This window comes from Solanum dulcamara, chromosome 6, assembly GCF_947179165.1.
Source record: "Solanum dulcamara chromosome 6, daSolDulc1.2, whole genome shotgun sequence".
Taxonomy (NCBI): domain Eukaryota; kingdom Viridiplantae; phylum Streptophyta; class Magnoliopsida; order Solanales; family Solanaceae; genus Solanum; species Solanum dulcamara.
This window is the reverse complement of record NC_077242.1, coordinates 37,994,762-38,009,021: the sequence shown is the minus strand read 5'-3', so window position 1 is coordinate 38,009,021 and position 14,260 is coordinate 37,994,762. Positions and strand designations below refer to the sequence as shown.

The 14,260-nt window shown below is 39.3% G+C and overlaps 1 pseudogene; it reads left to right on the top strand.

The window, feature by feature from the left end:
* The first annotated feature begins 9,244 nt into the window (after positions 1-9,244).
* LOC129893615 (5S ribosomal RNA) lies at positions 9,245-9,364 on the top strand (annotated as a pseudogene).
* The last annotated feature ends 4,896 nt before the right edge of the window (positions 9,365-14,260 follow it).

The following is a 14,260-nucleotide window of genomic DNA, read 5'->3' as shown; positions in this document are numbered from 1 at the left end:
TCCATATGTCATTCATATGCATGCATGATTCATGAAAGTGATATTTTTCAAAAGCTATGTTATATGATAAGTATGATGTTTACATGTTCTATGCATTCTAGAAATGTCTTCATGTTCATGTTGGGTTGCTAGTCCTCTTTCCATGTTGTTCCTACGCTGGTTGAATCTCATTCGAGGATGAATATTTCCAAGGGGGAGATATTTTAAGACCCCGTAAGATGAAGAGATGAATGAAAGGGAAAATTTCAAGAAAAAACCACTGACCCCAAGTTTATAAGTGGGTCTATGACCAGTAGGGACCTTTATGGGCCGTAGAAGCAGATCGTGAGCAAAGGGTTCAAGGATAAAAATATGGCTAAGGCAAGGTTGGGGTTGAAGAGGTCTTGGACAACCTGTAGAGGAAACAACAGAACGTAGAGATGAGTCATCGTGGCAAAGAATGTTTGGTTTCCAAGCATTACCCACAGGACTACATCTACGACTTAGCAGAATGAGTCATAGAGAAGTTTACGACATGTAGGAACTGGTCGTAATAAAACTTCAGAGACTTCTCAACGTATAGGTTTTTAGACCTGCGGGATGGACCCATTTGACGACTCGTAAGGGTAAAAACAAGCCATAAACATGGCCCATAGCAAAAGATCAGAGACTCAATTTTTTAGGTTTTTCTCACGACCTGCAGGATGAGCCATGAGGACAACCCTTTATAATGTCTACGACCCGTAAACCCAAGTCGTAGGGTTACCCAAATTGGATTTTAATGAGGGGTAGTTTAGTATTTTTCCTACATTCTAATAACATATGTGGATATTTTAATAGGCTAGATTCAGTACGAATGGGATTCTAAATACTTCTAAAACTCTTTCATTCTTTCATTAATTCCCAAACAAGTTTTTGACTTCTCTCCCAAGGTTCCTCAAGAGTTCTTCAAGCTTCCATTAGGGTTTCTTCAAGATAAAGTCTCCTCTCTCAAATTCAAGTCCAATTTCAATCAAGGTATGTGCGGATTGATTCATAAGTCCCTTCCACTCAGGGAGTCCAAGGTTTTATTCAAAAATCTCATAAAATTTCATTGTTTTGAAACTTCAATTTTGATGAATTATGTTGGGCTGATTCAATTTAGTGTTTAATCATTATCTATGATCATTATGAGTTATTTTTTACGTAAATTACTTGATTTCATGTTTAATTATGGAAGCCCATGCATGAACCTATTTTCTATGGTGATTTTATGAATCATGATGATTGAGTCAAATGTTTTCAAGTATTCTTATGGTTTCCAATCAAATTGATTATGTATAAGAGTTTTTACTCTAAATTCAAGTATGGATTATGACCATGAATTATTAGCATGTTTCAAACTATGATCTTTCATGCAAGCTATGAAAAAGGTGTCTCAGGTCCCTATGTGGTGACCTAAGGCCTAATGTCACGTCCACATACTTAGTACATTCAAACGTACTAACGCATATTGTTGCCTACATTTCTCATAATGTAGGGGTTGAGGCTGAGGATCATATCTATCCATGTGGGTAGTCTACTTTCCATCGGTGAGGTCTTGGTGAGTCCTCATCTATCGAGGACAAGTATGAGTTGTTGTTTCTTATTTTCCAAAGACTTTTATTATGTTTTATATTGAGGGTGATCTAGAGACATGTATTATCCCCCGTCCATGTTCATGAGTAGAGGCATTTAGTTCGACAAATATTTCGAGTCTTTGTTGTCATGCGATATTCCTCTTTTTCTACTTATGGTTTAGACTTTTTTATGATGTTTTCTGCTTTTACATTACCTTATGCATGCTTATGATATGAACAACAGGCTTGGTTGGGGCCCTTCATGTCATGACTTAACCCCGTAGGCCACAACGGGTGCCCGAACTGGGCACTTACGTATATCCCTACTATCTGTAAGTAAGTTTGTCCCCTATTTAAGTTATAGCACATCAACAGGCAGGATAACATATAAGCCGGCGAGGCTAATCATAGGCACCACTGTAAATACATGCATATACAACTCATACACAACCCACATACATGTCCAAAGACCTTTAAGAGTAAGAACAGTAACATAAGGTGGGACAGGGCCCCCGCTGTACCCCTGAACAAATAAATATATACATTGAGGGTTAATACCAAAACTAGGCTCTGGCACAACACAACACTTCTAACCCGCTGAGTGGAACTCCTACGCTGTCGGATCCCCAAATTGTGTATCTGTACCTGCGGGCATGAACGCAGCCCCCATCCCCCGAGAAAGGGGGGTCAGTATGACATATATACTGAGTATGTAAAGCATAGACATCATAAGGAAATTACAGTTGGCGTAGGGATGCAGGGGGCAAGTATAACATTTAACAATTTACCATACTCGCATCGTATAAAAGAAAGTCATACATATTACCATCACGTACTGTGCCCGACCTATTTTGGGGACTCAGTGTACCATCTACATCATTCTGTCATCATATGCACATATATATTATTAGCGCTGTGGAACGTACAGCCCGATCTATGTATAAAGTGAGTATATGACGAGGAACATATGGCCTGATCCGCATATCGTATAATAATGCCTAGGAATGATATCTTGATCCATATATCATATAGTAATGCCGAGGAACATTTGGTCTGATCTATATATCATATAGTAATGCCGAGGAATGTTCAATCTGATCCACATATCATATAGTAATGCCAAGGAACATTCTGTCCGATCTACATATTATATAGTAATGCTGAGGAACGTTCGGTCCGATCGACATATCATATTATACCATTGCATATATATAACGTACTTGGCCCTTCATGGGAATCAGTGTCATCACATTATCATATACCATACCCGGCCCTTTATGGGACTCGGTGTCATCATATCATCATATACCGTACCTGGCCCTTTATGGGACTCGGTGTAATCATATCATCATATACCGTACCTGGCCCTTTATGGGACTCAATGTAATAATCATTATATACCGTACCCGGTATTTTATGGGACTCATTGCCATAATCATTATATACCTCATAACAACATCATAAACTCCAATTTGAAAGGAAAGCCCTTACCTTGTCCGAAACTCATCAAACTCGTCAAAACTTGCCTCAAAAGTTCCTTTAATGCGCCTAAAACTTTGTGGCTGTTTGATAACATTTTGGTCTGCTCCAAATCATAAAATTTCATTACTAAAACCTTCATAACATCATGGTATACCCTAGATAATTAATTCACGGAATGAAATCGGAGAACTTACCCTTTGTTGGCTCCAAATCCGTGGCTCTCTTTCTCAAGTTTAAGGTTTCTCCTCTCTCTTGTTCTAGATTTATCTCCTTTTCTTTTTGTCTCTAGAAGTCTCTTGATAAGAATGACTAGAGAATAAGTATGAACTAAAGTAATAAAACACATATATATAAGCCACTTTTAGGGGTGGCACGTGTCAACCTCTAAGTGGTGACACTTGTCAAGCCCTTATTGGGCCAACACACCCCTTTTCTCCAATCACAGGCTGTCATGTGGCATGTGGGGTCCACCACCCTTGCTCCAGCTGCTTCCATATGGCACTCTCTCATGCTGCCATATGGCACTCTCTCATGATGCCACGTGGCACTCTCTCATGCTACCACGTGGCACTCTCTCATTCTGCCACATGGCACTCTCTTCTTCCCCTCGTGGGTTCGTAATCTCGTCTTACTTTACGAACCTATGTAATCCTTTCTACGTAAGCTTGGTATGTACTCTAGTAGCTTAAGTATGTAATATTTCCAAGTTGGTAGCTTACTTACTTAAATAAGTCGTGTCCTACGACTCATCATTCGGTCTCCAACTTCTTCCAGATTCTTATAACTCTATTTTCAATATTCTCTACTATGGGGTATCACATTTTCCTTTCCTTAGAGTTGTTTGATAGCGTTATAGATTATCTGACTCACATGGAAACTCTTAAGAAGCTTAATAGTTCTTAAGAAGTCTTAAGAAGCTTTTAGAAGCTTTAAGAAACTTTAGAAAACCTTAAGAGACTTAAGAGGCTTACGATCCTTCCAAGAAGTTAAGAGCCCTTCAAGAAACTTAAGAACGCGTTCCAAAGTACAAAAGTACGGGGTGTAACATCCTTTTCCCCTTTAGGACATTCGTCCTCGAATGTGAACCAAAACCTTCCTTAATATCTTATACAGTTTATATGGAAATTCCTGTCTATTGCAATAGCATATACTTTCATAAAGCTATCACTATCAGAGTACTAAAGGTTAGGATTACCTGCAGCGTAACGAGTAGGTACGGATACTTGTGTTTTATTTTATCCTCCTCTTCCCAAGTCATCTCTTCACGATTTTTATTTCCCCACAATACCTTGAAGGAAGCTACGTCCTTAGTTCACAATCTTCTACTTCGCCAACCCAGGATGGCGATAGGTTGCTTCTCATAGGATAACTCCTCTGTGACCTAGATACCCTCTATGGGATATACCCGGGTTGGATTACCAACATACTTGCAAAGCATTGATACATGGAAGATTGGATGTACCACTTCCAAATTTGCTGGTAAGTCCAGTTCATAGGCAACCTTGCCTATTCGACGGAGGATCTGATAAGGTCAATGTATTTGGGACTAAGGTCCCCTTTCCTATTGGATCTCATTACTTTGTCTATAGGGGTGTTACACCCCGCACTCTCGAGCTCAGAATTTCTTCTTAAGTTCCTTAGACACTATCATGTGAGTCGGATAAGCTACGACACTATCAAACAACTCTAAGGAAAGAAGATTGTGATACCTCGTGAGAAGGAAGGTTGGAAATGGATTCATAAGAATCCGAAAGGAATTGGAGGCCAAGTAATGAGTCGTAGTACTCGATTTACCTACATAAGCTACTAACTTGGAAGTCTTACATACTTAAGCTATTGGAGTACGTACCAAGCTTGCGAAGCATGGATTACATAGGCTCTTAAAGTAAGACAAGATTACGAATCTACGAGGGAGGAAAAAAAGTGATGACGTGGAAGCACCTCAAGCAGGCAGGTGACCCACCTGCTTGGGGTCAAGTAGGTGACCCACCTACTTGGGGGAGGTGGACCCCACTGCCACATGGCAACACCCCATTGGCCGTATGGTTGAGGTAGCCCAATAAGGGCTTGACACGTGTCACCCTTAGGGGCTGACACATGTCACTTCCTAAGGGACCATATATATGTATGTTAATGACTCTTAAGTCATTTGAAGTCTAAAAATCAGCCAAAGTATAGAGAGAAACGTGAGAGAAAGAGAGTACACAACGGCAACCACAAATTGGAAGAAATTAAGGTAAGTTCTTCACTTTTCTTTCGTGAATTAATTATCCACGGTGTTCCCTAAGTACGTGTATATATATATGTGTTTTATGATGTTTATGGAACCAAAACTTCAGCTTTACAATTGGAAATTTGGAAGAAAAAGAAGAGAAAAACATTAAAGGGGCAAGGAAGGAGGGCTACGGGTTTGGCCCTTTTGGGGTAAGCTTTCGGGTTTCATTCTGTGAATTAATTATTTAAAGTGTCCCTAAGTTTTATAATAGTGTTTAATAACATAAAATTTCAATTTGGGGCAGCGAAGAAGTAACACAAACAGCCCACTCAATTTCAGCGCGTTTGGAGAAGTTCCGAGTTGCGCTTTGACAATTTTGGCTAAATTCGGGTAAGGTAAGGGTTTCTCCTTTCAATTTGGACTTTATGGTGTTGTTATGGAGTATATTATACACCCTGTGGGTGGATTTAAGTGTGTAAATATTATTGTAACACTTGACGTTCGGAACAAACTAAATTGGAGTCGCTAGAAGTGAATTGTCGTCGAAATAAAGTGTCGTTCTTGTGAGTTGTTGCTGCAGGGGTGTAATGTATTGTTGCAGGGAATAAATTCATTCTAAAAGGAGTGTGTATGCTTATGGTTTCAGCCACATGACCCCTCGTTTTGTATAGTTAAAGGTGTTACAAAATAAAGGCTAGACGCCCTATTGTGATATCGCATTTTTGAATAAGTCGTTTGGAGTTTATGTTGTATATTGTTGTTGTGAATTGTTGCAGGTTGTTTTTGGTTGGCTGTAGATATTAGGGACCTAATTGGAAATTTGGATAGGGCACATTATAGGGGAGGTGCTTCCCAATTTTCATCAACGCCTTAGCGAATAACAGAACTAGTCGGGGAAACGACTAAGGAAATAGATTCCATTAATACTAAGGTGTAACCTAGGGTGCTGGAAAGTTATGAGGGGTTGATATTCATATTAATTTCATTTTGAACAGGTTCAAAGGACGGCGAGGCAAACAGGGTAAGGAATAATTTAGACAAGGTATGTGAAGGTTTCTTTTGGCGTATTTTTGGAATAAGTATGTAGAGCTATTTTTCTTTTCTTTTGGCATGTCTTAGATGTAAGCTATAAATGATATGTATATGATATTTGGGATTCAATCCATTCGTAAATCCCTGAGTATGAGTCGAGACTCTCGTTTACTTCTTGATATTAGAACTCCTATAATAACTGAGTCATTGCCTTTAAGTCTTCTATGTGATGAAAACTAGTACATGTAAAGCCTATCTCTTCTTTCCTTTGGAATGGCTTAATTTTAAGTGAAATGATATATGATATAGGTTTAGAGAAAATTCCAATTATGAGCTCTGAGTATAATTCGTGACTTGTAGTCACTTCTGACCATTAAAAGTCCGAAAGTAGTCAAACTATTATTCTCAAGCCTGCTATATAGTGAATAGTAAGTGGAGATACAAGCTCCTTTTCTTGAAGGCTCTGAAACAATCAATGTATCTGATTGCATAACTGTTTCTCTGATTGCATAACCGTGTCTCTGATTGCATAAACCATGTTTTTGATTGCATAAGCTATGTAGCATTGTCTTGATGCATGTCTGTGATTCCTGATGCCCCAATTGATGTAACCCCTAATGATATCTAAAGGGCACTTCGGATAAGTACCTTTCTGGTCTTCAGGTGACGGTTCACTTGAGTGTTTCATTGAGTCTCAGAGGGTGACTTAGTTGCATATAGTTTCTCATTACTCTACTCGTGCATGCTATAACCCTTCTTTCTTTGCATCCCACGATGGGCCGGATATTATGTCAGGCGCAACTTTACTACTTTTTTTACCGTATCCCGGGCTGGATGTGTATAGTTCCATGCACGAGGAGATAATGCCGTAAGTGAGGTGTGATATATGTTATATGTTATGACAATACGATTATTCACCGAGTCCTTGGCTGGCTGTAATATGATAGTATATGTGGCAAAATAAGGAAGGAACACCAAGTCCCTCCTTAGAGGGCTGGGTACAGTATGTATATTATGATGGTACGCTATAGACTTACACCACTCCATTCACCGAGTCCCTCACTAAAGGGGCCGAATACTTTATGTAGGCATGCATATGAGATTAGGGTGATACATTTGTGACTCCGAGCCCCGTAGTGAACCGGATGTAATACAATGACATACATGATAAGATTATATCGTATACGATGATATGATACCATATACGATGATATGATGAAACAAAATGCATGATGATACGATGACATATGAATATGAGGAAATGATTATAACACCGAGTTCACTAGAGGGTTGGGCATAACATATGATAAGGTATATGATTTACGTGTCCTAAGATGCAGGTACAGTAATTTGTTAAGTTGTTATACGTGTCCCCTGCATCCCTATTTCAGTTATGGTCTCAATTATATGTTATTATGCTTTATATACTCAGTACATATATCGTACTGACCCCCCTTTCTTCGGGGAGGAGGGGGTGCATTTATGCCCGTAGGTACAGATGTTCATTCTGGAGATCCGTCAGGTTAGGAGTTTCTCTCAGCTATGTCGGAAGTGATTCACTGTTCTGGAGCCTAATCGTTGATACTGGTCACTTAATGTATATATTTGTACATTCAGTGGTACGGCAGGGGCCCTATCCCGCCATATGTTTCTGTTACTATTCCTAGAGGTCTGTAGACATATGGATGTGAGTTGTTTGTGAGTTCATTTCGATTGTGCCTATACGGCATATTGTGAATGTTTTTTTGTTATAGCAGCTTTGTTGGGCTTGCATGCCCTTATGTGTTATGAGACGAGTGAAAGAGGCCATACGTACATGAAAAAGTTTTAAACTATTGAGGTTGTATCACCTTGTTCATGGTTCAATATGACTACAACTGATAGGTAGGTATACGGGGGTCCAAGTCAGACCCCAATCGCGGCCTATGGAGTTGGGTCGTGATAGGAAGGTACCTTTGGAAATGCCTACTCATTAACTTGAAACTCTAGAAGTTGACGTCGATTACCTACATGACTTCTGTTGACTCTGAGCTACTAAAACTCTCTCCTGAATAAGCTTTACCTTCTCGATGGCTTATTGAACCACGCCTGGGCCCATTAGTCACGTTTTACCAACATCAACCCACCAATTGATGACCTACTCTTTTTGCCATACCAAGTCTCTTGCGGGGCCATCTGGAGACTAGAATGATAGTTGATATAGTAAATACTCTTGACAGGTAGTAGGAAATTATCCAAGCTACCTTTGGATTCAACCGTATAGGCTCGCAATACCTCTTCTAGCGTTTAGCTAGTAAGCTTAGTCTATCTTTTGGTCTGAGGGTACAATAGTGTACGAAGACCTATCTGTGTTCCCAATCTCTTCTTAGACTGATCTTCAATAGTTATCTGTAACTCAGGCTCCTTTGTATGAGATAATAGCTATGGGAACTCCGTAAAGTCTCACCACCCTTTTGACCTATAATTTTACACAATCTCGACCGGACAAGTAGTCCTTGATTGAAGGAACATGGGCTGATATTATTAATCTATGGATAACATTCCATATAGAATTATCTGTCCAGGGAGTGGAAAGTGAGTCTTGTAGCCAAGGTCGTATTGTGGAATCTTCGACCTTGTATATTACTTCTTGCCTTCTTTAGATGACATCAACTGGTACCCTCACCTTTTGGGTTTTGCTTTTTGTCCATCAGAGTTGGCTACCTAGTTGTGCTGAAGTCCCCTCACACAATGACCTGTATAGCTGTTCTATGGTTTTCCTTATCATTAACTAGTATTATGTTGAAGAACTGTGGCATACAAGTGTGCCATCTATTAGTAATCGGCTAATCCTTCTTGTTTTGCTTAAGCTTTTTTACAATTCCCTTATTGTAACTTATAATACTCTAGGTACATAATCTTGTGTCGTTGCTTCGCTGCTAGTTCAGATTCTCCCATCTCATGTGATTATAGCAACACTAATGCACCGGATCACACCAGAATTCCGAAGTTAAATATGCTTGGGCGAGAGTAGTACTAGGATGGGTGACACCCTCGAGAAGTCCTCGTGTCACGTTCTATTTCCCTCCTTGCAATAATGTGTGAAGGCACTCATTTTAGCCCAAGATTTACCTTAGCATCTTCTCGCTAGTCTTCATGTTTTGTCTTGCTCTTCTTCTCCCTTACAACCGGTGTCAGGGTAGATCTTTAATTCAACCATGACTGTGTCCTTTTTGGCCATTTGTTTTAACTTCTCTTCGTATTCCTCTATAACGTCTCTAAAATATCATAACTCCTTTTCATTATGTACTCCTCCACTTAGTCTTATATTGTATATAACTATTCGTAGGTTGCACAACTTCTCTTATACCACTAGTATGAGGTAAATGCAGTCTTTTCATCTCCTGGCCTGTCTTGCTTTACATATCGACTTCACACTAGGAATTGCTCATGCTAACGCTATTTTGTCCAACTTTTTTCTTTTCTTCCTTTACGTACTACTTGGTCTCCTTATTTCCTACCGTAGGAGATTTTCTATTCTCCTTACTACTTGTACTTCTCGATATCATCGACCAATGACGTTGTTGCCATATCTTAATCTTTACTCAAACACGGCCTTACTACCCTTTACACGGTCCTTAGATCGCTTATTCTTACTCTCTTATTGTATTTACCCCTTTTTGTATGAACCCATCCATTAGGGTCTCTGCTAATGGTTCTCTGCACGGTCTCAAATATCATGGATTCTAGACATTTATTGCTGGCCTTTAGCCCTTGCTAACTCATGCCAACATGGGATCTCACTTGAAGTTTAAGCATTCTCGTTAACATGTGATAGTGTCAATTGTCTTCATCTCACACTTGTATTTCTCTTGTCCACTTCCCCCCTTTAGGGTGTACCCATGTCATCCTTTGTTCCTTTTCAACCGTTTATACGCATATGATTCTGTTCCAACATATTTGACATACTACACCATGTCTACACCTTCTGTTAACTCATCTATACTTTAGGTTGCCCCTGTAAGAACCATGGAGTGCTCAGAATTCTCAATAACTAGTACCCAATCTAGTCCAAGTACTGGTACTCGAGTCATATAACTAATGTAGTAGTTTAGCCAAAGCCACATTTCATTCATCCTAATCAGTACGCCACTAGTGTTTATAATCGTGTCTAATTCTCCATTCGGGGAACTTATACTCTGATGACACGTGTCTCACATTTTGTTTATCACATTTTTTTCCAATGGATACCACTTGTTCCTTTGATAATTTCACAATGCCTCAGTTGTTTTGCAATTTCTATTCCCTATCTTCGAGGAATCCCACTATTTTCCAAAGTGGAGGTACATATACACAATACCCCTTCCTGCTTCATGAGCTTTCATCCTTATTGTGTACCCAATGCTAACTCCTAATCTTACTCACAGTCACATTCTTTAGTTACTTCTTTACTAGGCTCTACGTACTTTCATGATGATCCTCATTATATTCACACTATATTCTGCTCATGGTCAATCCCGAAGGGTAATATTTCTTAACCTTTATTCACAACTCTTACTGTGGGTTAATTCCACCTGGTGGAGCAAGCGTACTTAACCCCTTATCCTTCCCCGTCAATCTCATCCTTAATACCTCGCAGGCTGTCTTAAGACATTCACATCCATCACCATTCTTCTCACCATATCAGTATTGACCTTCTACTTACCACCCATATCGCAATATACATTATTTCCCAAAGTCAGTTGTACTACTAGTTTCGTCGGATCTTATCATTACCATGGATACAATCTCTCAAGATATATTACAACTTTATATCTCATGCTCTTTCTATTTCCAAAAAAACAAGATTCCGGCAGAGTTTTCTCTATATTCCTTACTATCCCAAACCTGCACTCAGGAAATACCAACAATGCCTCACAGGGCCAACATATATATATATATATTCATATCACAGCCACACAACACGCCTAATATCAGCCGCCGTATAAAATGATGGACTTACCTCGTATGTACAACTCGAACTACACCCGTTACACTTTTCTGTCTACTTTTTCCTTTAATTTTCAACTTTACATTTCAATCATATTTCAATCTTCCTACCTTATCCAGTATGCCACTTTCACACCATTACTTACCTGTATATTGTGTAGCTTCCAATATCATCCGTCACTTTCTTCTATCGATGTCATTCTTTAGCTGAAACCAAAGGTTAGTAAAAAAAGGAATTTTATTTCCTATGGCTGGACTCTATCGCACGATCTAAGACAAGAAGGAAAGATAACATCCTAAATGCCCTATAGCCTCCTTTTTATAGATGTGGTGCACAACACACCGATAAACAAGACTCTACTAGACACGGTCTGTAGATATTCCGAGGACCAAACTGCTCTGATACAACTTTTGTCATAACCCAACCCTATAGGCCGTGATGGGTGCCCGAACTGGGCACTCGCGTATATCCCTGCTATCTGTAAGTAAATCTGTCCCATGTTTAAGTTATAACACATCAACAGGCACGATAACATATAGGCCGAAGAGGCTTATCATAGGTACCACTGTATATACATGCATATACAACTCATATACAACCGACATACATGTCCACAGACCTCTAAGAGTAAGAACAGAAACATAAGGTGGGACAGAGCCCCCTCCATACTCGTGAACAAATAAATATATACATCGAGGGTTAATACCAAAACTGGGCTCCGACACAACGGAGCTCCTCTGAACGACTGAGTGGAACTCCTATGCTGTCGGATCCCCAAAGTGTGTATCTGTACCTGCGGGCATGAACGCATCCCTCCCCGAGAAAGGAGGGTTAGTACTACATATATACTGAGTATGTAAATCATAGAAATCATAAGGAAATTACAGTTGGCGTAGGGATGCAGGGGGCAAGTATAATATTTAACCATTTACCATACTCGCATCATATAAAACAAAGTCATAAATATTACCATCACGTACTATGCCCGGCCTATTTTAGGGACTCGGTGTACCATCTACATCATTCTGTCATCATATTCACATATATATTATTAGCGTTGTAGAACGTATATCCCGATTAATGTATATAGTAAGTGTATGCTGAGGAACGTATAACCCAATCCGCATATCATATAATAATGCTGAGGAACAACGACCCTATCCACATATCATATAGTAATACCGAGGAATGTTTGGTCCGATCCACGTATTATATAGTAATGCCAAGGAACGTTCGGTCTGATCCATATATCATATAGTAATGCCGAGAAACGTTCAATCTGATCCACATATCATATAGTAATGTTGAGGAACATTTGGTCTGATCCACATATCATATTATATCATTGCATACATATATCATACCCAGCCCTTCATGGGACTCGGTGTCATCACATTATCATATACCGTACCTGGCTCTTTATGGGACTCGGTGTCATTATATCATCATATACCATACCCAGCCCTTTATGGGACTCGGTGTAATCATATCATCATATACCGTACCTGGCCCTTTATGGGACTCGATGTCATAATTACCATATACCATACCCGACCCTTTATGAGACTCGGTGTCATAATCATCATATACCTCATAACAACATCATAAACTCCAATTTGAAACAAGAGCCTTTACCTTACCCGAAACTCGTCAAACTCGTTGAAACTTGCCTCGGAAGTTCCTTTAGCGTGCCTAAAACTTTGTGGCTGTTTCATAACATTTTGGGATACTCCAAATCATAATTTTTCATTACTAACACCTTCATAACATTGTGGTATACCCTAGATAATTAATTCACAGAAAAAAATCGGAGAACTTACCCTTTTTTGGCTCCAAATCCGTGGCTCTCTTTCTCAAGTTTAAGGTTTCTCCTCTCTCTTGTTCTAGATTTATCTCCTCTTCTTTTTGTCTCTAGAAGTCTCTTGATAAGAATGACTAGAGGATAAGTATGAACTAAAGTAATAAAACATATATATATATATATATAGGCCACTTTTAGGGGTAACATGTGTCAACCCCTAAGTGGTGACACGTGTCAAGCCCTTATTAGGCCAACACACCCCTTTCCTCTAATCACAGGCTGCCATATGGCATGTTGGGTCCACCATCCTTGCTCCAGCTGCTGCCATATGGCACTCTCTCATGCTGCCACATGGCACTCTCTTCTCCTCCTCCTCGTGGGTTCATAATCTCATCTTACTTTATGAACCTATGTAATCCTTTCTACGTAAGCTTGGTATGAACTCCAGTATTAAGTATGTAAGATTTCCAAGTTGGTAGCTTACTTACGTAAATAAGTCATGTCCTACGACTCATCATTCGGTCTCCAACTTTTTTCGGATTCTTATAACTCTATTTTCAATATTCTCTACTATGGGGTATCGTATTCTCCTTTCCTTAGAGTTGTTTGATAGCGTTATAGATTATCCGACTCACATGGCAACTCTTAAGAAGCTTAAGAGTTCTTAAGAAGTCTTAAGAAGCTTTTAGAAGCTTTAAGAAACTTTAGGAAACCTTAAGAAACTTAAGAGGCTTATGATCCTTCCAAGAACTTAAGATCATTTCAAGAGACTTAAGAACGCATTTCAAAGTACAAAAGTATGGGGTGTAACACTTCGAGTTTTTGATCTTCGTATTACTAGTAGGCCTTAGGTCGGATCGTGATAGTGAATGAAAGAATTCAGCATTAGGTGAAACCTCAAACGATGGAGCATCATTCAAAAGGCTCCAACCAAAATCATGTATAAGGATACCCTACTGGATGATAGAGTAAGAAGGATCCTTATAAGTGGTATTAATTCAAATGATATTAGCAAGGTCTTCACTTATATCACTGCTAAGCAAATATGAGATTCATTTTAAAGAATTATGGAGAACTAAAGATAGAAACTTATGAATGCGACGGTGAAAAAGAAGAGAATCAGCTCGAGAACAAAACAAAAAGGATCGCTTCAGAAAAAAAGAACCACAATATTAGGAGCACTA